Source organism: Macrotis lagotis, chromosome 1 (assembly GCF_037893015.1).
Source record: "Macrotis lagotis isolate mMagLag1 chromosome 1, bilby.v1.9.chrom.fasta, whole genome shotgun sequence".
NCBI lineage: Eukaryota > Metazoa > Chordata > Mammalia > Peramelemorphia > Peramelidae > Macrotis > Macrotis lagotis.
The window spans coordinates 619903108-619931080 of NC_133658.1; the positions used below are offsets into that span (position 1 = coordinate 619903108).

Sequence of the window (27973 nt, forward strand, 5' to 3'; positions counted from 1 at the left end):
ATATGTACATATTTATACATTATTTCTTGATTCCTTTATTCAGTCAAATACATCTGTTCTGTGCAAAGTATTGTGTTAGGCATTAAGAGCAACCCAAAGATAATGCAATATTTTATTTCTCTTAATAGTTTACATTCTCATATGAAAGAAAAGATAGACATAAAGTGCAGGTAATCATTTGGTAAGGTAAAATGTGTTTTTCACATCACGATATTTTATTATTGAAAACCATGTCAGTTAAAAGTAGAGGATAGAACTGCAGCAGAGAAGTAAGAAAATTATTTAAGGACAGGTAAAAATGAAGTCTTTCATTGATAATAAACAATATTCCCTCTTAGAGCTACCAAGTCAGACCAGCCCCAAGGGGTTTCCTAGGGAATTGATTCCTTCAAATTATAATCAGATAATGTGACCAAAAGAAAGTGGTAGTTCCACATTTCTTAATCTTATGGCAAATTCATATTTTCTTATATAACATGACAAAGAGGGATGCTTTTTTTATTCCTAATATGAAGTTTTCCTATACAATTGTGTAATTTGAATTTTTATCAATTGAACTCTATGTTAAAGGAATTCAGTGATGAATACATCTCTAATATGAATGACTTCTACTAATTCCCAAGATGGCATATTAGAGATTTAGTATTTTAAAGATTTTTTTTTTCATTTGATGTACCTATGGTTGTATTTTGCTTACTTGCTATATAGTATCACAAAAATTCCATGAAATAAATTTCTTTCCATTTTTAAAATCAATCTGGAAGAAGGATTCAAATCAACATTTTCTAGCTATGTGGAACAAACAAAATAAAATTGAATACTTAACCTTAATATTAAATATTAGAAAAAATATTAAAGAAGATCAAGAACACATGCCCTTTCTAGGTATTTCTAGAGAGTGAATTCTTTTTTTTTTTTAGGTTTTTTTTGGTAAGGCAAACAGGCTTAAGTGGCTTGCCCAAGGCCACACAGCTAGGTAATTATTAAGGGTCTGAGACCAGATTTGAACCCAGGTACTCCTGACTCCAGGGTCAGTGCTTTATCCACTACGCCACCTAGCCACCCCTAGAGAGTGAATTCTTAACCTGAGAAGAGCCAGAAACAATTACAAGGGATTAAGAAGATCATTTTTACTATATGGAAGAGGAAAGCTTTCCTCATAAACAAAATTAATGTAATTGGAAGGGAGATGGCATAATGATAAAAGAAATCTTTGTATCAAATGTCTCTCAGCAGTATTCCATATACAAGATAGCTAGATGACTAATAGAAATATAAAGAACAAAAGTGATTCTCCAAATAGGTAAATGGTAAAAATATATGAACAAATAATTCTCAAAAACATTTGTGATTAGTAATTTATAATTATATTAATTAAATGCCTAAATGAATTTATTTTTGACCCAGAGATTCTACTCCTTTATATAAACCACAATGAAGTCAATGATAAAAAGACTCCATATAACAATATAATTATAGCAGCAGTTTTTGTAGAAAGACACAAAATATATGCAGCTCAATTGAGAAACAGCTAAACAAATTGCTTTATGCAATATAATAAAACACTGTTATTGTATATGAATATATAAGAAGAGATAATTTCATTCAAAGTTGAGTAAGCGCAAATAAGAGAATTCTCTCCCTCCTCTCCTCTCCATTCCCCAGGTCTCTTTCTCTGTCTGTCTCTGTCTATCTCTGCCTCACTTTGTCTGTTTCTGTCTCAGTCTATGTTTGTCCCTATCTCTGTTTCTTTCTATATTTCTCCCTCTCCATCCTTCTTCCTCTTCCTCTCCTTCTCTACACAAACACAAACTGGAATACACACATACATCTATATTTATATACACATATTTGCTATAATAGTGTCAACAGAAAAAACGATAAAAATTAATTAAACTAAATGCTATGAAATTATGAGTAAGCTTTATCTCCAAGAATAGATAGAAGGGACATTCATACCATTTTTTTAGTTTTTGCAAGGCAAATGGTGTTAAGTGGCTTGCCCAAGGCCACACAGCTAGGTAATTATTAAGTGTCTGACACCGGATATGAACCCAGGTACTCCTGATTCCAGGGCTGGTGCTTTATCCACTGTGCACCTAGCCGCCCCTTCATACCTTTTTTTAAGATGAGGGGCAGTCCATGAAATAATGTTAGATGTTTTATATTCTGGTTAACTTTGCTGAACTGTTTTTCTTACTTTTTTTATTTTTTATTTTAAAGGGTAAGGATTTTGTAAGGATTAAGAGAAGGATATATGGGAAAATGAAGGTGACTAAAAATCAATAAAATTTATTTTTTAAAGAATTAATTTCCTTTTAACTTATAATACCTAGTCAGTCAGCCGATGCCATTTTCAATTCAACTGCTTTAGCTAAAAAAAGAATACAATGAGGTCAATCTGCCCATGAAAGTTACTGTGACATTTCATGGGAATTTGAAAAAAAAAAAAAAGATGGCCTAGTTGGCATTGATTTTTTCCCTTTCTGAAATATTGATTTCTTATGCTTGAATACTGTAGATTATCTATTTCTGCCACACTAATGTGAATTCTAACAGAAAAAAATAATAAGTTGAAAGTAGTCAGGCATCATGGAAAAACACTGACCTAGAGATCTATATCTTCTGACGGTAACTAGCCATTTAACCTTGTGCAAATTGCACAAGCTCATTGAGACTTAGTTTTATCATAAGCCAAGGGATTAGAACAAATTCAAAGATTAGTAATATTGTTCTACTCCAAAATTATATAAATCATTCATTCATTTATTAATTCCACAAATTTTTTGAGAACTTACTATATATATATATATACATATATATATATATGTATATATATATAATATACTTAACTAAGTGTTAAGAAAATTCAGTGATATAAAGAAATAAAGAACAGATCTCAGGCAACAACTTTGACTTTGGAAGGGAAATCTTAGGATCTCAGAAAAAGACTCCTAGAGAAGAGAGCCAGAGTATGATCTCTCTAATCCTGAAAAAGGGATTTCAAAGACGCCTGGAGAGCAGAACATTATGAAGCTGTCACTTTGAACCAGCAGCAGGACACTAGATAAGACCAGCTAGCTGCATACAAAGTTACAAAATTTCTTCCAGAAGTGTTCACACAATGTTCTAATATGGAATGAATGAAAAAAAAAAGATTGGAGAAGGGGGCTGATCTACCTAAGACACAAATTCAGAAAAGGTTAATATATCCAAAGATCCTTCAAGCAAAGCCTCAAGAAAAGAAAAGAAAAGAAAAGAAAAGAAAAGAAAAGAAAAGAAAAGAAAAGAAAAGAAAAGAAAAGCTTCTTTAGAAAATCAATTACAATTCCTAGAAAAAATGAAGTGATATTTTTAAGAATTAAAATTATGTAAATAAAATAAGAGAATCAGAGGAAATTAGTAAAGAAATGAAAGTAATAGAGAAGAGATTTTGAAAGAGAATTAATAACTCAGGACAAGATTTCTAAATCTATACCTGAGTAACAAATTTCCTGTAAATGAGGATGGATCAAACAGAAGTTAATGACCTCATAAGACCACAAAAAATTTTGAAATAAAGCTAAAATATTGGGAAAAGATAATATATTTCATACTTAAAAACAATTGATGGAGAAATCAGATCAAGGGAGGTAATTTAAGCATCCCTAGACTATCTAAGTAGTCTAAAAGAGTTTGGATAACATATTATAAGAAATCATGAAAGAAAACTGCCCAGATAAGTTAGAAAAAAAATGCAAAGAAAGTACAGAAAATACACCAGCCATATCTTGAAAGAAATCCTTAGAAGAAAACTTCCAGGAGAATTACTGCCAATAAGCAGAGATGCTTCCATTGTATGAAACACTGTCTGCTCATTCCTAGATCCTGACATGTCATTTTACTTCTTAGCCCCTTATTTTCTTTATTTTTAAAAGGAACTACATTAAATGATTTACTTAGGCTCCTTCTAGCTTAATTTTCCCTGATGATTCAAAACATATTCCATTATCTTTGCAAGTCTTTGCTGTATTGTAAAATACTGATGTGGCTATACAAGTTCAAAAAGTTCAATTAAAAATAGCTTATGGAATCAAGAGAACACAGAGATCATTCAGTTCAATTGTTAAATTTTTTAGATGAAGAAACAGAGATCAGATGAAGTGACTTATTAAGGTCAAACAGCTAATTGATTGCTAGATCCATTTGACTTTCCTAGTTCTTAGCTTTATGTCTTCACTGTCATAGAAGGGTGCATTTTATATGTTTTCATTCATCTGGTGCTAAAGAAGCAATGGCTATAACTGAATTACTACAGTTCTAATTCTGTTATAATAAACTACCAGGAAATTTATTTTGCTTTGTTAGAACTTTATCATGTGGATATTATATGATTAAGCAAGATATAAAATAAAAAGTAGAAATCTTTTTTGTTATTGTTAGTGTTTTTGTTGTAATGAAATTTGACAAAAGAGAATTGAGCTGCACTGATATTAAAAACAATTCCAACTGCACTGGGATCTTCAGTGTATGTTGTTGAATTATTTATATTATTTCAGGCTTACACAATTAAGATTTATACTTGCAAATACCCTAACACTCCAATTTTTGCTAAAACTGCTTGGAAACATTTGTCTTCATAGTTAGGTGGGGTCAAGCATTGCCAAGTAAACTGGTAAACTTATTATCTTTTCTCTTCTCCCAGTATGGGTAAATCACCAAAGAAAATGCACATTGCCTCTTCTCCCTGGGATTTACAAGGCTGTTTGAAGGTTATAGGTATTTTAACATTAAACATTCTAGATATTAAAAGAAGCTTTTAATACAAAAGTGAAGGATAATGATTTTCAAACTGCTAAGAATATATGTAATTGTCTTATGCTATAACACTATATTTAAACTAAAACTCCATGTCCAGAAAACCAATACTTTAATTAAAATGTCCATACACACATTATTCTGATAAGTACTTGTAGCAAACATTGATGATATTTTTAGTGAGGTAGAAAATTTTGTTTTGTGTTTTGCATTTGAGGTTTTCTCTTTCTAAGATAATGAATTTTAAACAAGTATGATTATTACTTAAGCAAAAGATTATATGGATATTTCTTCAACCAATGGAGATCAAAATACCTTTAGAATTTACAATTATTCTGGTTGGGAAAAATGCATAACATATAGTCACTCCTCTTGTAATAAACCTCTCTAAACTTAGTAGGATTTTCATTTTGCTGTTTTATTTCCAGTGTCTACTACAGTGCCTTACTCACAGGAATCCCAGGATCATAGATCTTAAAGAATATAAAGTCCAACCCGTTCTTTTTGTGGTGCGGAACCTGAGGCACAGAAGATTAAAGAATCTGCCCAAGGTCACACAGACAATAAGTGGTAGAGTCAAAGATTCAAACCCAGGCTCTTTGACTTTAAATTCAGTATTCTACAACTCCCTAATATTGCTATTGCCTAGTCATTTAGTCAGGGCTAATATTAAATGGTACAAGGACTTTGGTTTTTTGGCAGAGATAGTAGAGTTGTTTGTCATTTCCTTCTTCACTATGTCCCCATTTTACAGATGAGACACTAAGGAAAACAGGTGTTAAATGACTTCCTTAAGGGTCACAAAGTTAGCAAGTATCTGAAGTCACTTATGGACTCAGATCTTCCTGATTCCATGGCAGGTGCTCTATTCAAAGCACTAAGTACCTGTGTCCTCTGCTCTCTACTGCCTTCTTAATAAATACTTGTTGGATTCCCTTTAATAAGCCAAACTGCTCCCCAGAGGACAAATACCTTCTGTCACTGAGCCAATATCTGAGCACATTCTAGCTTGGTAGCACCTGGCGTTGTAGCTAGTAGCTCAGCTGGCATAAGCTTCAAAGATTTAAGGGCACTTCTATGCTACAATGTAGAATTGGAAGGGGGAAATGGTAACTTATATTTTACCATGTACAAATTTTACTATCTCTCAGTAGTCCTACAGCAAGTAGGTAAAATTGTAAAAAAGAGGTCTGGGCCTTAAGTCAGCTTAAAATCTAGCTTCAGACACTTATTAGCTTTGTAACTCTGGGCAATCACTTCTGTTTTCCTCAGTTTCCTCAATTGTAAAATGGGGAGCATAGTAGCTCTTACATTTGTTATGAGGATCAAATGACATAAAAAGTGATTGCACAGTGCCTGGAACATAAGTTACTCATAAATGCTTATTTCCTTTCCCATAATAATAATATACTGGCATTTATAGAATGCTTTAAGTTTTTTTTAAGGCATTTTGCATCTATTTTATCATTTGAGCTTTACAACAATTCTATCAAGCAAGTAAAATAAATGTTATCATTTCCAATTCACAGGAAACTAAAAGGTAGAGTGATTTGTCTAGAGTCACACAGCTAGTAAATATTTACGATTGGATTTGGCGTCAGAGTTTCCTGACCTAAATTCAATAGTTTATTCTCTTTGCTGTGATGTTTCTGTCACAATTGGGGTTGGTCTTAGAATTGGCACTGGCTCTCCTTGACCAGAGACTGACTTTCCACATACATTGATGGTAATAATCTCTGGCATACTCCTATGGTGGTTAATATGAATACCCAACAAGGGATCTCATTCATATTGAAAATGTACTTATATAATTTGTCTAAAATGAATTTTTGCTAAGATATAGCATTAAAAAGACATCTGTTCCTTTTCTAAAACTTATGCAAATTGGAATCATTTTTGAAATATATTTTAAGAAATGTGCTATTCCCTTAGCTTAATGCATACCTTTCAGAATGATTAGCATAAAACACTTAAAGCGATTAAAGGTTTATAAATATTCTGAACCTTGCATGCCTATGCAGTATAAGCCTACTTAAGATGCTTTTCTTATTGTCTGAAACAAGACAGTCTGAAGAATAATGGTAGAGCAATAAATGTCCAAATGTCCTTTTCATGTGTTGTCTGATAAAAATAGAGGGTTAAAGCAAGACTGGCTTGGCAGCAGCTTGAAATATAATAAATAATTACAACGCAGCCTACAGAATCCCTGAAGATAATATCCATATTGTAATCATGGTAATTTATGGTAGAGCTTGTGAAGTTCTGTCAACAAGTCTGTCATCACTAATGCAGGGTCCTCAATTCACCTCTGGGCCATGAAATGCCACTGCTGGGGCCAGCTGTTCAAGTCAACTAGAATATTATTAGATACAGGAATTTCTACAATTAGAAAACAACAAGACACTCTAACGTGTTTTTGCCCTCAGAATTATTTTGTCCTCCTAATGAAAAATAACAAACATTTACAATGGAAAAGGTCTCTCTCTCTCTCTCTCTCTCTCTCTGTCTTTCGGTCTCTCTGTTTCTCTCTCTCTTACACACACACTTTATAAAATTTTCACAAATCAGTTGATAAATAGGAATTTGCTACACAACAGACACACATAAAATCTTTAGTAACTTTTTTTTAGAACGTTAAATCATTACCAAGATATTTCAGGCAGTTGTTCATTTGTTCAACTGTCTGTTACAGACTGGAATCGCAGCACATAAGAACCTTTGAGTAACATTTACCTAACTCACTTGAGCAACTTCTATTTCAATATATTTAATGCAGTCATGTGCAGAGATGCAGGAGACTCAGATGTTGGTGTAAACCCTATAGGATACATATATCACTAAAATTTGAATGGTACAGGACTTGTGGAGGAGTGAGCATTACTTCAGTGCATGTGGAGTCAATATGTAGTTTATCTAGATTTTAGCAAAGCATTTGATAAAGGCACTAATATTTTTTGGAGAGTGAAAAAGAGTAATGCAGACTACATGATATTATAATTAAATACCTTTCAACTCTCTAATTCTGAGAATCTGTGATCTTGGACTCTATGGTCCTGGTCAATAGCATTTCCTCTATTCAGTGATTTCCTCCAATAAGTTATAATTGTCTCTTCCCCAGTCTCTTACTCCTCTCTTATTTCATTATGTTCACAATACTAGTGCATATTAGTATTCCTCCTCCGATATTATAAACAACTTGAGATTGGGGACTATGTCATTTCTCTTCTCTGTATTCTCTTTATCTTGTACATTGCTTTGCCTATACTTGGCACTTTGTTGAAATCAATGACAGTCTATTATTATTGGAACAAATACTATTTTCTCCTCAGGCTCCAAATCACCATTTCCCAAATTTACTGATCTCATGAGACGGTTCCTTGGAGGCCAAGGAATAAATTGAACTATACTTTGACATTTTATTATCTGTTATTCTAACAGAAGTTAAGTTCCATTTCTAAAGAACACCTATTACATTCAAGTTGGCAAAAGGGCTACTACAGGTATCTCTCTCAGGAAACCAATATGAAATGATGCTTTGCTTTTGAATGAAAGACAAAATAATTTTTAACCTTAAAATATTTAAATGTTTATTTTGTAGTAATTTACGACATAACCACACAGTGGTCAAATTCAAAGAAAAAAGTATATATTTAATATTTTTTTATTTTTATCAAGTCCACTACAGAGATGAAGCTGTCCAAAAAAACTATCAGTTTGCTCTAAAGTTCTATTGGTCAGGAGAATGAATCACTAAGGAAAATGCAAAAAAAAAGTCAAAGACCATTTCAACAACTAATTTCACTTTACTGAGCAAAAAATAATGTCATCTTTTATTATCATAAAGGGATTAATAAGATTGACACTATTATAAAAATATGAAAAATGCAAAGATTTAAACCTTATTCTAGGTACCCCACTAATATATAACAAGAATTCTCTTGAACAAAATTCCTACCATATACTTATAGGAATTCTTTTGTATTACCAAGACAAAAATAACCATTATAGGAATATATTTCTGATGTTCTTTACTTCCATGCTCACAAGTGCCTTTCTATTTCTATTTCTGACTACTGAATTTCATCATCTGTATACAATTTCTCTAATGCTTCTTTAACAGAAACTCTCAGTTCATTTTACTATGACCTCAATTTACCTTTCTAAACATATTCCTCTTTTTTCCCAAACTGCTACTCAACTCCCACTAAGCCTGTCATTTTATTTTCCCCAGAACCTGTCATGCCTTTGCTCATGGATAATATCCTTGCTTGGAGAGCATTCGTGGTTTATTCAAATCCGAGTTCTTTTTTGTGGAATAGCTTTGTTCCATTTCCTTCAGAAAGACTTCTCTCAAATTATAGAAAAATGATAGAACTCTTCTATGAATTCTAATAGTAATTTGTCTCTGTTCACTTACTTTGATATTTTTGAAAAATTCATCATATCCTGTTACTATTATTCCTCTACCCACAGAGAACACAAGTTTTCTACTTTTCAAGAATTATCATAGGTTGAAAAATACAAATTTTATTAGTCATGCTTTTCATGTTAAATCTAGTCCCTCTTCATGAGTATTGCAAGTCTTGAGACAATAAATAATATATCACTTTGCCAATAGCCAATAGTCATTCCTGCAAACAAAGGTCCTCCTTTTTACTTTCCTTACAGAGCCTTGAAAATACCATAAACAGGCATTAAACCAGTGTTTAGGAGAGAGAAATCAAGATAGTCTTAGGGTGAGCAAATTTGGGGAGGTAGTTGGATTAGGAGGGCTAAGTGTTTTTGTACTGGAAATTCACAGCTGATAGAGAATTGTGTCAAGTAACCTCACTGTTGAATTTTTTAAAAAAAATTATCTCACATTCTTTTTGAAATATATTTTCTTTTCAAATCTCTGGATGTCCCTTTATATGTTGGCATTTACTCATACATTATAATACAAAGCTATTTAGATATTTTCTATGTATTTCCTTTCTTTAGTTAAGACATCTTGAGAATGTCACTGATGTTTATATTGTATCCTAACAGATAGAATGTCTTATAAGCAATAGTTACTTAATTTTCCTAAATTGAGGGGCTTTGGACATACTGACTTTAAAGACCTTCATGTCTTATCTTCAAGGATTCTAAACATTTTCTTCAGTGAAAATATAAAATATATGTGTGTAAGTCTAATTTGAGGCAAAGTATACAATCACAATATAATACAAGAGTGGCAAATGATCTTAACCAATGAAGTTTTCCATATCTGCTGGCACATGTAAAGGGAATTTCCAAAAAGTAGTTATTTTTTATGAGGATTCCCATAGGTGATTACAATTTCATAGGATTGAGGCATTAGGTTATCAGAGAAAGGTAATATATTAAATACTTTACATTAACAGGGATATGATCATCCATAATGGTTCAGAATAATATTGATTTTTATTTGTGTGTGTATATATGGTAAAGAAATGGAGGGCATTGATGATGATGACCTGGGGACAAGGGGTGGATGAAGTCTCTTGGAAAGAAAGATGAAGGTTTCTGATAGTAAAGTTTGTGAGGAGGGGCAGAAAAGGATGAGGGGATTTTTGAGAATTCTACCTCTCTAATAATCATTTGGGACTTTTTAAAATAAAATGATTGCATTTTATGAACTTTAAAGACAACATTTTCTTATAGGTACCATATTTCTTGATAGAGGTCCTGGGTTCAAATTCTAACACTGGCTAGCTATCAAATCCTAGGCAAATCATTTAACCTTAGCTGGGCTTTAGTTTCCTTATCTGTGAAATGAGGGATTTGGGATAAATGGTTTCTAAGGTGCCTCCTAGTTTTAAATCTATGTTCTTATTATGCTCTCTATTTAAAAGATCAATTATACTTAATGAATTATAATTAACCTATAATTCAATCATTGGAAACTGAGATGAATAGTTTAATGTTGAATCTAAAGAGTTATTCACATTCATGTGAACATCTATAAGGTAGACAAATAGATACATAGCAGACATTTCATTTGATGTGTATTCTGCAAATAGTCATACTATCAAGTGAAAGTCATATTTTCTCAAAACTCCTCCCCTTCTGCATCAAGCTCAGTAGGAAAATGCGTATCAAAAATGAAAAATTTTTATGTTTTATCAGGGAGAATAGTAAATTTAAGTAATTAATTTCACATGTAGATAATCACCTATATGGTGAGAATTGACAGAAAAAGCCTGCTACCCATACATATCTCCCCATCCCAAAATTAAAGATTCCAACATATATATACATGTATGTATGTGGGACTGGGACAGGAGGGAATTTTTAGCTTTTAGCATTATCTTCTCTAGAGTTCTTTTAAAGTATAAATCTCCATGAGATTCATACCAATGTCAGTAATACTTTAGCTTGAATGAATTTCTCAAAACTTTCCTGAAGTCAATCAAAGGAATGGCAGGCAAGGAAGAAAGCACAGAAAAAGGATAAAGGGGTGCCCAAAGGAGTGTCACTAAAAGAGATGTGACAAATACATGCTTTTCCTAATTGACAATTTTGCCCAGGGCTAGTCCCTTAATTTTGAATGTGCTGTACTGAATGGCAGCATATGAGTAACACCCTTACCAAAAAGAAAATTCTATTCATAGGGACTAAGGGGGAAACTTGAAGGTAATACAAAAAAGGAGTTAAAGTAGGAAACCTAGACCTTAACCTTGATCAGTCACTTCATTTCTCTTGACCTCAAATTACTTGCATATAGAACAGCAAAAAATGTTTGAATTAGATGAAATCTAAGATAATTCAGTGAGAAGTTCTAAATTTGAAGTAGGAGAATTCAGATTTCAATGCTAGCCCTGCTGTTTATGACAGATAGTTTCCTTATAAATAATAATAATAATAATGTTATTACATAGTTAGAATTATATAGCAGGGGGTTACATGATAGAGTGGATAGAATATCTGACCTGAAGTCAGAAAGATCACCTTCCTGTAGAATGAACTGAAGAAGTATTGTCAAATCACTCCAATATCTTGGCCAAGAAAATCCTAAATGGATTCATGAAGAGCCAGACACAAAGGAAATGACTCAACAACAACTGGGTTTGAAAAGTGATTTACAAATATTTCATTTGACCTTCACAGAAATTCTGGGATATAGGTGCACTTTTTCAAATGAGAAAACTAATTCAGAGTGAGGCTAAATGACTTGTCCACAGTCACACAGCTAAGTATTTAAAGTTGAAGTTGACCTTTAAGTCTTCCTGACTTAGCTCTGGCACTGGATCACTGTATTACTGAGCAGCCTCAGTTACAGGGTTGGAAACTTACAACCTGAATGATTCTTAGGCAAGTTGCTTAGTTTTCATAGACCTCAGTTTCCTCAACTGTAAACCTAAGAAATTGAATGAGTTGGCAACTGTAGCCCTTTGCAGTTTAAAAACTAAATTAAGTTCCCTCGAATTAGTAATACATTGGACCTAGATGTCATGAAGTGGGACCATGGATGGATTGTTAGGCTCAAAATCAGGAAGACCTGAGTTCAAAATCAAATTCAAACCCTTGCTAACTTTGTGACCTTGGACATATCACTTAACCAGTATCTATGTTCTCTTAACCATATAATGGAGAAAATTAATATCCTCTCTTACCCAGAAGTTGCTCGGAATATCAAGTGAGATAATACTTGTCAAACACTTAGTGGAATCTTTGGTATACACTAGGTATCTAATAGATATCTGGGCTTTTTTTTTGTGTGTTTTTCCCCCTCCTTTTTCTATCACTTTTACCCTTCTATTAGCCTTCTAAATGTTGTAGGGGAGATCAGACTGATAAAATATTGTCTTCTTTCTCTAAGGTAGAATTTTGAGATCATTTCAGAAGGAAACAACTTTAAAAAAATAAGATAAATTGTAATTAGACTCTTCTCAGCATAAACAAAAGTGGAATTGCTTCCTCTCCACAGAACAAAGCTACAACTGCTCAAAGACATTCTCTCCATCCAGGATCCTATTTCTCACTTACTAACTCCTTGATTTCCAAGTGTTTTGCCCCAGGGTAAAATAATCCTAATTATGGCTCTATTCCTGTTCAGATAAACACAAGCAAGAATCTCTTATTTGGAAGTGATTCCAAATCAATAATAACTTAGCCTTATCTAGAACTTTAACACTTATAGAGAACGTTTGTCCTAACAGCTTTGGAACGCAGTTCATACAGGTGTCATTCTTCCTGTGCCCAAGGCCATGCTTAAAGTATCAAAGATGGGCTGGAAATGGAGTCTAAAGTCAGGTTCCATGGCTTTTAATATAACCAGGAGATTTTCATTCAGCTCTTTCCTAAAGCACCAATTTATAATGGGAGTTGTCAAATTTATAGTCCAAAAAACTCCTTAGTGTGGTCAAAAACAAATTAAAACGTAATTAGGAAGTGTTTTATAGAACAAACAACAGTATGATAAAACACAGAGAATATGAATTTGTGGTGTTCTAAGTCAATATGCTGCAGGAATCAGTTTTTATTTGAGTTTGGCATTATTTGTCCTGATCAAGTGTGATCAAGAACTTTTATTTTTCTCACACACTCAAGAATTAACCCATTCATTTTTGGGATAGTCTTATTGCTTGTTTCTCCACCTGTTGCAGTGAAAAACTCATATTAAATATCTTTCAACATTGGTTCTAGCCTTTCAGGCTCAGTAGAAGAAACATAATATTTCTTAGCCAACAATATTTCAAACATCTGGAGAAAGTTATGATATCCATGTTCAATACTTTTCTTCTCAGTCAAAACATTCTCAAATCCTTTAACCAATTTTAGCATCTAATCCCACAGATGATATTAATGTCACAATCAAGACTGTCTTTCCTGCATAGCTGATCCCAGAAATGAATATTAAATTTAAATAAAGCTGAACTTCCTTATTTAGGCATTGTATTCCTATTAATGTGACCTAAGATCTCATTTGCTCCCCATTGGATGCCATAGTTTACTGCTGAATAATATTGTATATGCTATCTATTTTCTTTTTCACTTGATTTTCAGGGTATGAGACTAAAATTAGGAAGTAATAGCAGAAAAAGAGAATAGATTGCTATGCTGACTTTAGGGACTAAGAATATAGTCATGAGTCAGTACAGGAAGCCAATCACTTACCTATGGAGAATCTAAGCAAGTTATCCCAGAATAATGTCTTTTAGGTAGCAACTTTAAGTAGTTTTAACTTTTTAAAAATATTTTTTCTGAATATAAATTTATCCCTCAATAAAAATCTTCTCTAAGGAAGATGTCCAGTTCCAAATATTTTAAAGCATTCTATCTTTACATATGATTGCCAACCCTTTTAGGACTTTATTTTACAAGTCTGAAAGCATTAAAAGAATTGATGATATGAACATGTACAATAATCAACTTTGCACTCAAAAGTAAATCACAACAAAGGATGAGACCATTACAGAATCAGGTTTATTGGTCACTGCTTTTCCCAGGATTTATACTCAACATTAGGTCACAGTTAAGTCTTTTTTTTTCAAAGGCAAATGGGGTTAAGTGGCTTGCCCAAGGCCACACAGCTAGGTAATTATTAAGTGTCTGAGGTCACATTTGAACTCAGGTCCTCCTGACTCCAGGGCCGGTGCTTTATCCATTATGCCACCTAGCTGCCCCCCAGTTAAGTCTTGACCATGAAATATTAATTACAAATTTTCATTCACTTGATCCCTTAAACTGTTCACTTTTGTAGGACAGAGTGTTTTTTTTAATAAGTACTAAACCATTTCAGATGAAAAGGTTTCAGTGAACTTAAATGCTCACTCTGACTAATTCTCATTATAATTAACAGTCAGGAAACAATAGAAATAAGAATTGAAGTTTTGGGGTCAGATTTGAGTTTCTGTTTTCTTCCTCCATCAAGTACTGAGGGTGATGGGAAAAAGCATGAGAAGAAAATCCACTGGTACCCATCAATATATGTGTAGACATACTTTTGTGGGAAAAAAAGGGCAAAAAGTAGCTGTTCCTTAATTGGGAATTCAACTAATAAGTAAATGAGTGTAATGGAATATCATTAATTATTATATTGGAATAATTGCAAATAAAATAGTATGAAGTATTTGGAGAACTATGTGAAGATTCCTATGAAAGGGCAAAGGATTAAAAAACAGCTGAACCTGGAGAATATTATTCACAATGGTTGCAATAATTTATATAAAGACAACACAAAAAGCTGCTGAACACAGGATAAAGGAAAGAACTAAATCTAAGGTCAAATGGATTGTGGTCATCAGGAAGAGATATAACTACTCTTTTTGTTGTCTATTTTTCATTTTAAATGGTAGTACACAGAGTAGAGAAAAGAATTTATAGGAAAATTATTGAGATGTAAAAAATCAAATATATATTAAAATATTAAGACCTAGAGGGTATCATAGATCTATACCCTATCTCTGAAAATAGCCTAGCTTTTCATAAAAGCTTACTGAAGCATTTCAGTTTATTGACATTCATATAATTCATCAAAATTCTTCTTTATTATTTTAGTTTTTCTAATTACATGCAAAGATAATTTTGAGCATTTGTCCATTTGCAACTTTCACCCTTCCTTTTATCAATCCCTTTCTTTCCCCATTTTTCCCTCCCCCACCCTCATTTCCCTTTAGAGTCCTTAGAACCAATTGGGAATGTTTGTTATTCCCTCTATTCAAAATCTTTCTTGAAACTACATCTCACTATGAAAAGGAAATATGTCCCAATAAATCTTTCTACAAGACAAAAAAAAAAGCTGTCTTAGGAGTTAGGGTGCATAATCTCAATGCTCATAAGGAAGACTGGATGGTTATTGATCAGACTGAGAGGCAGCTAGGTGGAGTAACAGTCCGGAATGTGAGGTCAAGAAGATCTGACTCTGAATCCATGTCAAGCCCTTTATTTATTGTATGACTGGGTAGGTCACTTAATTTCTGTCTGCTTCAATTTCCTCATTTATAATTGGGAAAAAATGTTCCAACCCTTCTCCATGTTTCTAATAGCATAAAAAGTATATGTATGTATGTATATATATATATATATATATATATATATATATATATATATATACATATATGTGTGTGTGTGTGTGTGTGTGTGTGTGTGTGTGTGTCTATATGTATATGTAGACAGAAAGGTAATATGGTGGCTTTGGAGTCAGGAGGGCCTGAGTTCTAATCCACTCTCCGACACTTGACACTTGCTAGCTGTGTGACCTTGGGCAAGTTGATTATTTCACATCCAGGGCAATCTCCAGTTATCCTGATTCCCATCTGGCTACTGACTCCAGATGATTCTGAAGAGGAAAATAATACTGGTGATAGCACAGTATCCCTGCCATCTAATTCAATTCATGTGCTTGTCATGGCATCACTTCCCTGATGTCGTGGCCTTTTTTGAGAATAAAGGACAGACACCACTGTATATGGTATACATTAACTAAGTACACACACACATACACACACACCTATATATGTTAAGTTCTTTGCAAACCTTAAAATATCATAAATGTTAATAATTGTTGGTCTTGTTTTTCAGTTTTTATCATAGTGGGGGTTCCTGTTGAGTTGAGCTACAGTTTAGTCTAGATGACCTCCAGGGTCCTTAGTTTAAGATTCTGATATTCCATTATAAAATTATACTAGAAGTAGAAATGCCTAGACTTTCCCCAGGGTAATCCTTTCTCGATGTCTAATTAAATTCATGTTTGTAAGCATGAATCATGAATAAGTATAGAACAGGAAAAAAAAAAGATTCACTCCTTTACATATATATTTTCTGTCTTAGTCTGGTCCCAGAAGCCCTGGGACTCTATTGGGCTCTAGAATGAATCGGCCTCCTAGTTTAGCAACTATAGTGGAATTCAGAACTTGTCAAAAACTGTTTAGAGGAGATACTAGAACAGACATGGGAAGGGGAATGAAAATAAAAAGGAGTCTTGGAGGAAAATGGATTGGTGGTAGACAAAATTGGAAAAAAGAAAATAATAAATTGATAGCAAACATTTTTTCATTAATAGAGAAATGTGCCTCACCCTACATTCTCTCTAATCCAGTCTCTGAATTTTGGTGAATATGAGGTGAATATTCTCTAAGATGTTCCAAATGTCAGTGGTACAAAATAATTTCTACTCCTTTTGATTAAAAAATACCCGTTTTTTTTATTGATGGAAATCTAGTGAGCCTCAAGTAAAAATAACTTGTTTTCTTGTCTTAACAGTAATTACATATTGGTTGCTCTGATGGGAAGAAGTGTTCTTTATGGTAGGAGAGGCTCTCTGGAAGAACTAGACAAATTAAACATAAATTGGCAAGTGGTTATAGAATGTCTCGAAATCTCCCTTTGGTTAATATGAAATTAGTGGTACATTACATCGTCACTTTTAATTCTGAGAAAGACTTCCTACTTATAGTTCCCTTAGCCATGCCAATTAATACATTGGGGGGGGAAGCAGCAAAGTAAAATGGAGACACATCTTTGTTACTATGACTGAGATCACATGCTGTCATCTATCTAGCGATTGTGACCACACACAGGCCAAGATGGTTCCTACAGTAACAAATGAATATCTACTTAATAAAAAATAGACCTTTTAATATAAGCATTGAGACACAAGGGAGCCATTTATCTTTATGGTTTCTTTTATTCATCCTCCCCCATTCTATTTAAATTAATCTAATTATTTGGGTACATATCCATTTGCAGTGAATGCCGGTTTTAAAAAATCATATTTACCATTTCCTCCTGACTCCAGGGCCAGTGCTCTATCCATTGTGCCAACTTAGCTGCCCCTATTTACCATTTCCTTTAGGAGAAATGGAACATTATTGGCCTTGCCTTTTCTGTTCCCTTTGAAAAAAAATCAACTTTAATCAAAATAATGCAAAACCAGCTGTTTACCCTGCTGTGAAGAAGACATTAATACCAACCATGGAAGTGCCATTTTTTAATCAGCATGTCTGGGAAACTCATGGCAAATATACCCCTAGCATGTGCACCTGTGCTGTCATTCTTTTTAATTATACTCTCTTGAGCATAAGTGGTTATTCAGTCCACTAAGTGGATGAGGACCAGTTAGAACTGGATCAACAATTCTGCTGATTGAATCATTTCATACTGAGGCTATTATCATAACTGACAGAATCTAATTTTTCTCTTTTAGTTAGCCATTCCAATAGCTCAACTGTAAGAAGACAAAGTAGTTCAGATAAAAGAACATTGTTTCTAGAACCAGATTGGATCTAGATTCAAATCCAATCTTTAACATATACTACCTCATGAGAGAACATGAATCATTTGCCTCATATGTAAAATGAGATGACTATGGGTTGGTCTACTGAGGTTCCTTCCACAGCTAGAACTATGATGCTATGACCTCTTAGGCCCATTTCAGCCCTAAATCTCTGTGATTGGATAGAAAATGCTAGTAACTATAAATTTAAAGGAAGATTGTGATCATAACTTTCCACTCAAATCTTTTTTTTGTAACTCAAATCTCTTTTTCCCAAAAGAAGCAGTGATATACTTGGTACATCTCAGGAGGGCCCACAGATACTATCTCATTCATTGTTCCTCTGATTTTTATTTTTTGTTAAACCAAAGGATTGTACCTCTTAGTGCATGAACCAGAATTTTCTCTTTCCCATGCAAACCATACTCTCACTCATCATATTTTTAAAATTTTTCTAAGGTTGTTTTTGGTTTGTTTCCCTGCTTAAAAAGAAAGAACAAAAGGTAGTATCCATTATTTCCCCTCCTTTTCCTGTCTAAAGCCTTAGATGTCAAACTTCCCACTCTCCTTTATACTCCAAAGGCAAAGACAAAATCATACATGGGGGAAATTATGGGGCTTGCTTCCAATTCAAAAGACTGAAATGAGATTCATAAGCATTCTGAAGAAAACAACACTTAGGCTATCCAGATTTTCCTGTTCCCAGTGCTGGGAACTATGATGTAGCAGACATGAAAAGCATTCAACAGAATCAAGGAGATGAGACTAAGATTGCATGTCCTAGGATACATGCACTAGAATATATTCACATTTCTGACAGCCAGTGGAGCTACGTGGAGGAAGGGGGGGGGGGAGCCAAGAAAGAAAAGGAAAAAAATCTTATGAAATGATTTAGAGTCCCCTTCCTTCTTTCCTTCTTCTCTTTCAGGCTACCACAAACTGAAATTTGACTCATTCCCTTGGGCGAGGTTAAAAAAAAGAGAGGTGCCCTAAACAGGAATGAAAAGACTTAGAAGAAGGGAAGAGGTAATAGACATAGGGACAGCTGGAAGAGGAGAAAAATAGAGTATATATGGGTGGAAGAATCCCAAATGGTGTAGTGAAGGAGGCTGGGGAGTTTCTGTGGCTATTGTCCCAACCAGCTAATCCTGAGTAAGGTATGAATGCAAACCAAGTATATGTAAGGTGGGAAGTTGCCTGTAATTTAATATTTTAATAACTGTGTCATGAAAAATGACTATACCTAGGCAAGAGCAAATTTTCACACCAATTAAGAAAGGCAATTTACTGCCATAAGGTTCTTAGTCAAAAAGAACATATGATAAATTATACAAACATTTTGTGAATTTCCTTCCAGTATGCAAATTTTATGTAATTAGCTATCATGTTTTTATGCAAAATTAAATTTACTATAATAATGACTCACAATCAAGAATAAGAATATTCAATGGGAAAGATAATCTATTTTTATTTTTACTTTTATAGTTGTGAAGATACAAATGGAGAATGAAAATTATTTAGGAATAATTCCTTCCTTAGGTACTCTTACTTATTTGGAGCAACCAAAATCTACTGTAACAACAAAAAAAAAGTAAGGACCTTGGTCTTACTCTGTAGACATATTTATATGTACTTCATGTTTGCAATGAATCAGAGACTGTTTTCATAGTCTTCCATGGGAAGTAGAACAATGGAATGTTCCTCCTAACTATAATTTATTCAGTAGGTTGGAAGAAGTATGTTAATGATGGGTCTGCAGTCAAAATAGCTACAGGCTGTTAGGCAAGATTGTCTAACTATTGTCAGACAGACATAAAACCACTTTGGCCTATTCATTCATTTGGACTAGAGTAATCTTTGTGTTTAACCTCTAAAAGTCTGATGAGTAACAGTATTAATTAGTTTTGTAAATTCTTCTTTATTGATCCCCTGCCATAGAAGATCCATGCTGACATAGAATATCCATATCTAAAGCATAATTCCATTTTTTTTTGGAGAGGATCTAATAAAAGTTCTTTACCTGAGTGCTGCCTTTCTCAGATGATCATCAGACTGATATTATGCTGAACAGGATAGAATAGGAAGCAGTGACTTACTTGGGAAGTGCAAGAAGACAGGATTCTTAGAATTTCCTCTCCTCTCTTTTCCCAAGACTGTCATATGATGATGAGGTTCTGAAGATTATGTACAGAAGAAAGCTTTGGATAAAAGAAGTTTGGTCTTTGAGATCTAAGACATACTCTTTATATGATCTAGTATTCCTGGACTTCTTCTGGGAAAGATAATATATGGCTTTCTACTGAAAGATACAGACTGACTGACAAAATAGCATATAGCAAAAGGAGTGAGAATTGAGTGGAAAAAAACCAAAGTAGAGTGAATACCGCTTACTAGAAAAGAAGAGAACTGAGTAACAGAAGAATGCAGGTAGTGGAGATATTGATTTGGCAGACAATGCTGTTGGCAAAAGAATGAATTCATATTGTTGGGTGATGGAAGTCAAGGTTTGGGGTTACCTCCTCAAAAGAAAAGGATATGAGAAATGTTGAATTAAAAAACCTCAACCATGTCTGGCTGAAGTCCTACGAGGGCAATACTATAAGTCCCTGAAACAATCAACATTTATGTTGGAAGGTTGCACAATACAGCAAGGAGGGATATCATTATTATCAAGGGACTCAAGATCAAATATGAAGCAAGCAAAATTGTGACCAGTTATGTGTAATTATTAGGTATAAGACAGGTTTCTAGGGAAACCCTATCACTGGGCTGTGACGGGGTAACATTACTTTCTAAGGATTCAATTTTGAGATATATCTGTTTTCATTAAATAGTAAATGAAGTTATCTCTGTTTCAACTTTTTTAGTCCCAATATTTAGGAGAACTGGTGACTTACTCTCCAGAGTACATACTCTGGATAATGCTCATTACTGGACTTTATAAATTATCTGAGCAGATGAAATGAATCAGAACAGGAAGAAGTTCCCAGCATGTCAAAAAGTAAACTGTGGCATAAGGATTGCAAATACATTTGATAAATAAAATTAATCAATATTTATTGAGGTATTTTATAGTGTGAGAGGTCCTGTGAGGAAATATATAGATATACAAGAGGTCATCTTTTCTCATAAAGAGATTATAGCCTAAACAGGAAGAGAAGACTGACACAAGTTAAAGAAAAAGTAAAGTTTAATTAACAATACTACAAAGAAATAATAGAATAAGGTGAATCATGATGAATATCCAAATAATTTATTCAAAAAATCATTTTTATAGAAGTTTGGAGTTAAGAGAGAAATATTAATTAAACTGAATTGAATTCAGTGAAGATCAAAGCATAGTTTTTCACTTTCTTTTTTTTCCTTTTCTTATCCTTTGTCCTATTTCTTCTTTTATAACATGACTTATATGGAAATATATCTTTAATGACTGCACATTTATAGTATCTATCAAATTGTTTGCCATTTTAGGAATGAAGTGAAGAAAATTGTAACTCAATTTTTTTAAATGTCAAAAATTATCTTTAGGTGTAACTGAAAAATAAAATGTATTTATAAAAAAATTTAAAAGTTGAATTGAATTTAGGCTGAGGTAGAAAAGGAATGTATTAGGAAACATATGTTTTCTTGCATTTCTATCACATTTTGAAAGCATTTTCACCCAGATTATTTCATTTGATTATCGCAATATTTCAGTAAAGCAGATATTATCCTCATTTTGCACATGAGGAAAGTAAGGCTCAGAGAGCTTTATTACCTTGACAAAGGTCTTAGAGATGATAGTAAAAAGTGTCTAGACAAAAACTCAGGTATTCTGATTCCCATTAGACTGCTCCTTCTACTATCCTAGGATATTATTTAAGACTATAAAAGATCTGAGTTGAAAATCTATCATTATCTTAAATGGTTTTCATTTTCCAAGTAGCAAATGGCATATCAAGCCAATATATTCTGCCTGGCCTCCAAACTACCTATGTGACCTTGTTCAACTCATTTCCTTTCCTCTCCTTGAAAAAGTGGAGATGAGACTAGAATTATAGAATCATAGATCCAGTTCTTTAAAGATACTCAGGCTAATTCAACCCTTTTTCCAAAAGAAACTGAGAGATTTGATCTGCAGCCAACATAATTTTAGGTTATTTTACAAGGTTTTTCTGATGGAGAGGTAAAATAATTTGCCTCATCTGTACTGGCAATAAGAGTTAAGATGAAGACCTGAGTTTGAGCATTCAAGGTTATACATTGCTTAAGATACTGCCTCTCTTATTACTGGATAATATGAATGATTTAGAGCTGGAAGAATTCTTGTGGGTTATTTTAGAGCTTAAACCTTTATTTTTCCAATGAGGAACTGTGACTCAGACAAGAGAAAGGTCTTGGCTGTTGTCCCAATAATAAATACTAAAGAGCAAAAATGGGATTTGAACTAAGGTCATCTGACTCTCAGTCTGTTTTCTTTTAAATATAAATATAAACATTTAAATTGAATTTTTATATCTGTAATTATTATAAATAAACATCTTTAAAACTAGGGAAACTTGAAGCATACGGTTTTAGATCACGCTGCTGGTGGTCATGGGAAATAAGAGCATAAATCACCCACTGATAAGCAAAGTATCTAATTTCTGTCTGCACAGAGGATAGATCTCTGGACTTGGGATCAGGAAGATATGGGTTTAAATGTGGGCTCAGATAATTACTGGCCTCAGTTTCCTCATCTGTTAAATCAACTGAAGAAAATGGCAAACTGCTCTAGTATCTTTGCCAAGAAAACCCCAGAAAGGGATCACAGAGATAGTACATGACTGAAAAAAAATTACTGGGCAACAAGAAATTTCTGTCAATATAGTCAACCTGTTTCCCCAAAGCAAAGAGTTTGTTAAAACTGCAATGAAATATAAAAATGCCCTTCAAAAAATTTTTGAACTCTTGAGAGTATCATATTAATTTCCACTAAGGAGAAAGAGAAAGGGAGAGAAATACCATGTCTGGATTTCCCACAAGTTTAATCTTCAGCATCTGAAACACTAGTGAGTACGCTAGCCACAATTTGAAAAGGAAAAAAAAGTAATGGCCCTCAAAATATTTACTTGCCTTCATTAATATTAATCTTTCTTAAATGTATACATTTAACTGAAATGTCTCACTCATGGAATACATTTTATGAGTAAATTCATGAGTAAAATAAATGTACAGAACCAGTTCCAACATAGAGATTGTCAATGTAATCTATTTGCCATTGTTATTTTATAAATAATTTTATAGAACTGGGGGATACAAAAATATAGCTTTCAAAATTCATGGTGGAAGTGGGAGAGAGAGAGGAAAAGGATTCAATGTTAGGCCTAGGCCTGGCATTTTTAGTGGTGTTTGTACTAGTTCAATAGCCCCAACTTATCTTATTATTTCCATTAAGCAATGACTTAGCAAGTAGCTACTCTTAGGACAAAAAAACAAAACTCAAGCTACCAAAGGAGAAAACGTCTCATCAGAAATTGCTCCTTAAAACTTTACATGCTTTCTATCTGTCTTGTTTTCCATAATCTAAAAGTCAGCCTTACACTATGCCCTTAAATAGCAAAAATGGATAAAAAGCAAAATATGTGTATTATAATAAGGAGATGAAATCTACCTATGGAAAAGACTCATGAGAACACAGATAATGGGAAAATATATCTCATTTTAAATAGCAACAAGCAAACAACTTTTCTAATGTCTATAAATTAATTTGTCCATAAACAAACTGACTCATCAGTACTTCTCAAATACCACCAATTAGATTGGCTAAAATGACAGAAAAAGAAAATGACTAGTGGGGATGTGGGAAAACTGGGATACTAATGCATTGTTGATGGATTTGTGAACTGATATGACCATTCTGGAGAGCAATCTGGATCTCTACCAAAAGGGCTAGGAAATTGTGCATACCCTTTGGATACTAATGTACTGTTGGTGGATTTGTGAACTGATTCAACCATTCCAGACATCAATTTGGATCTCTATCAAAAGGGCTATGAAATTGTGCATACCCTTTGATTCAGCAATACTAACAGGGCAGCAGTCATTTAGAGCAAAGATAAAAATGAGCAATAAATAGAAGAAAAAGATAAAATGAAAAATTGACATTGGATTCAATTCTAGCAAAAGAATATTTAGAGTAAGAGCTTATTTGCAAAATTTTCTGAAACAAAGATCTTAGAAAAATATTACTATTATCCCAGAAGTTAGTGAAGAGAAGCTGAAGGGATTAGAAGCTACAAGAATGTTGATATGACATACAGTTAAATCAGAAAATCCTGGGAACATCTGTAGAGAAAATTTGGTGGGAGAGCAACAAAAAGATATAAAAAATGAAACGATTTTTTATACTGTGCTGTTTTTTTACTGACAGATCCAGAATAACAACCATAAGTGGATGATCACCTTCTTGGTATCCAATGTACAATGAAAGAGAGTAAAAATGTATGGCATAGAAAATGAAGTTAGGAAGAGCAACTGTACCTGGACAAATATATAAAAAGAAAATCTGTGCTAGAGACAAGTTATAAGGTCCTCTAATTTTTATTTTTCAGTAAAATTTTTCACTGTAAAATGGAGAAAAATTCCAAAAGGTCACAGAGACTATAAGTTACTGAGAAGATATTGGTAACAACTATTCATCAGGGGTGGAGACTATTTGTGCCTGACCTATGGTACAGCCTTCAGAGATCATATATGTCTGATTAGTCACAGAGATATCATGTACCTTAATCCTAACATAGTGACGATATTTTGGTCCCCTTTGAGAATGAAAGACAATGATCATTCATCAAGAGTGATAACTACTTCAGGACTGAGAGAGAACATTTATACATACACATATACATGTATATATATTCCAACTCAACCCTCACCCTTTAGGAGGAGAAAAAGGGAGAAAGTTAAAAACAAAAATGAACACTAGATCGCAATTACTTTGGAAGTACGGAGGGAGGCATTTAGGGGCATCAGAAAGCTCGACAGGGGTCTAGGGAAGAAACCATTCTACAAAGGAGGAGAGGCATGTAGGAGTGGTACTAGTAAGGATAAGGGTTCAATCCAGGCATGCATTTAACAAAACAAATAAGCATGAATATGGTTAACTATGCAAGCTAGTCATCCCTAGACATAATCATCATGATGTCTGTATAGGCATGAGTGCTTGCCTTGTAGCTCGATGACTAATAGCTCCCATACAACATAAACCAATAAAGAATAAGCAATAATGAGAGTCAGATTAACATTCTGTCTAATACAATATATCTGAATCATGGACAGCTGAGCTTATCGCCAGGTTTCTGTAAAGGAAGGAGAGTCCAAGTTGCAAGAATAGGAAAAGCGATTATACAAACCTAGCACTACAAAGTCAGAATATCAATTTTTCATCTCTGAATTACCTTTATGACACAAATTTATAAATACCTAATTATAAAAATGAAGAGGAATTATGTGGGATTTTGTAGATATTTTCTAAAGCATCCAACAGTGTTCACAAAACCAGCTTGATAAATTTAGAGAAAATCTATTATTGATATGCTGTTAATTGATTTAAATACATACATACATACATACATACATACATACATATATATATATATATCAGTAAAACAAACCACCCATCAAAGGTTCTTCTCAAAAAAAATGAAAAAGAAACTCTTCCATGCATTTTAGATTCTTATAATTGATAGTGCTATAGAGATGATTTGACTGGAAGATCTGCTGAGTATTGACATCAAGTGATTTTTAAAAGAGGGAGACAAACACTCAAAGAAGGTGTCCAGTCTTGGAATCTAGTTCTTGAGTCATGGAAAATATCCTGTGCAGAATTTGAACTGAAGAAAAGATCCACCTTAGAAGTAAGATTTTCCAAGTAGAACTACTGCAAGAATGCTAATTGCATCATCCCTAGGAAGACTATAAAGTCATGAAATTACAGTGCAATTCACAGCAGTGAACAGGGAACTACTATAATCAACTGCACGAGAAAAGCAAAATGTATGAAAAATGTACATTTGTAATTAAATATTGTAATAACACATAAGCATGTAAGTCTTTCAAAGTACTATATGTGTGTCTATATATACATAGGAAAATGTATTATTATAGATACTAGTATATACACAAATATATACATACCTTTCTCTGTGTGTGTTTGTCTTTGTGTTTGTGTGTGTGTGTGTGTGTGTGTGTGTTGTGTCTGTCTGTCTGAATTTTAAACCCAATCTTCCTGCCCAGCTCTCACTCTTTAGGGAACTTATCTTGTTATAATTTACTGATATCAAAAGAAAGAATACAATACTAGCATATGTCAGGCTATAATATAACTACTGGGTATATTTTGTTTTAATTCTTGGGCTTTCTTCAGAATATGTAAGGTCCAACTGGGAAATAATCAGTTTTTTTTCAGAATTGTGATCTTACTGAGAAGGCCCAGAATTTTGGACCTTGTCATGTTTTATATTCAAGAGTAAACAAAGAAATCTGTAATCTTTTATAAATGCACCTGCCTAGGGTAAATAACCCCAGGTAACCTTTAACTAGATCAATCAAGAGCAAGCTAGATAAAGATGTGCATGTGGGTTCATAGGATTCCTAGAGTGTTTGGTACTTTCACACCTTTGGATTCATCAATCACTCTGACTACTCCTGTCTACATATTCACCTCCCCTCCCTCTGGGGTAAGAGGCCAAGTCTGACCTGGCTGCCTCACTAACTCTGAGTCTAAAACTACAGAGAAAATTTCCAATGAAATTTTCAGCAGATGAGAATAGATAACATTGGTGTAGCTGAGTTACAATTTGAAGAGTGATATGCTGAGAACTGATAATATAGCAGACGGTCATACTTTTGTGGGGTATTATCTTTTTTTCTATGTATGAGAAAGATATTAGAAGGCCAAAATGCATAAAATGTAATGTTTTATTGATAGTAAGCCTAGGTCTAGTTTATCATGAACAAGTCAAAAATACCTTGTATACATCTGCAGAAAACGATTTGCAAATTAGACTTACCCTATATGCACTACAAAAGGATTTTGTCATTTTTTTGTACTTTGCATAGTGCTTGACATAGACTGATGATAAGCAAAGATTTTAAGTATTTTAAGACGTTGAAAAATAAAAGCATAAAAAAATGTCAAATCACCAGCCTCTGTGAAATTGATGATAGTATCTTGGTATTGGAATACAAAGTCACTATCTTACCAGGCTGTAAAACAATATATGAAAAAATATCAACTGAGGATAGATACAGTACTTGATCTTTAATTTAAAATTAATTTTCATTTCAACTTCAAGTGAGTAGCCCTGAAAAATCATTAAAGGTCAGAACTTCCATAGATAAAAACTTACAGTAATCATAAATTTTGAATTGCTTTTTCCTTGGTGTTTTGATATCTTTTCATGTGATAATACCCAGTGGTCACTAAGAATGTTTTATTATATGAGAAAAGGTAGACCTTAAAAATAAACTAATCTTAAAGATCTTAGTTTCTTTTAACTTTCTTTTTATCACACAGCAAGAATCTGTATGTAATTATTTGTTTATTTTTCCTGACAAGAATCTTTAGTTCAGGGCACCCAAAGGAGAATAGAAAGAGGTGTACAAGGACAAATCTTGACCTATATTCCAAAGTTGCCAAAAGGGTTAGCACTGCAAGGAAGACAAAAATCAAGAGAGATGTGACTTTCTGCCCTCTTATCCCACTCTACAGGATAGCATGAGGATTGAGCAGTGGGAAATTGTCTAGGGAAGGCTGGGTAGACTTTAACTACCCAAACCAAAATCAATTTAAAGTGACAGGTATGTGAATGTGCCCTAAAGAAAACTGAGAAGGGCCATAAGACTCCCTAGGATGTCTGCATTGGGGGAGGAGAAGGAAGGGAGGGTAAAAGCAGTGGGGTAGAGATAAATAATGGTTACTTATTGACCATAAAAATA

General features: G+C 33.4%; 1 protein-coding gene across 13 annotated transcripts in view; it reads right to left on the minus strand.

Annotated features, from left to right (window-relative positions):
* Nucleotides 1-27973, minus strand: part of NCKAP5 (NCK associated protein 5) — a 1109295-nt gene that overhangs the window by 680331 nt on the left and 400991 nt on the right. The gene's annotated exons all lie outside the window — the stretch shown is intronic.